At 70.0% G+C, this 250-nt stretch overlaps 1 protein-coding gene across 1 annotated transcript in view; it reads left to right on the top strand.

Moving 5' to 3' along the window:
• Positions 1-250, top strand: part of IL34 (interleukin 34) — a 4,386-nt gene that overhangs the window by 2,557 nt on the left and 1,579 nt on the right. The window lies entirely within an intron of this gene.

The raw sequence follows: 250 nt of genomic DNA, 5'->3' as shown, positions 1-250 counted from the left end.
TTAGTGGTAGAATTCTCGCCTGCCACGCGGGAGGCCCGGGTTCGATTCCCGCAGCAGGCAGCAGCTGCAGCTTTTGCGCCCCAGTGTCCCTGGGGGGGGGCTGCTGGGGTGCCCTTGGCGCGGGGGGCACCCCTGGCACCGCTGTCCACTGTGCCCCCTGGGTGGGCTCAGGCCCCCCCAGGGGTGGCATTTCTTGGAGGCTGAGCCAGCGCCCCTTGGTGACTCCCGAAGGTCTGTTGCAGGGGGCTGC

This window comes from Aptenodytes forsteri, unplaced genomic scaffold (genome assembly GCF_000699145.1).
Source record: "Aptenodytes forsteri isolate BGI_AS27 unplaced genomic scaffold, ASM69914v1 Scaffold14, whole genome shotgun sequence".
In the NCBI taxonomy this organism is placed as follows: Eukaryota; Metazoa; Chordata; class Aves; order Sphenisciformes; family Spheniscidae; genus Aptenodytes; species Aptenodytes forsteri.
Note: the sequence above shows the minus strand (reverse complement) of the source record. Positions and strands in the feature narration are given on the sequence as shown.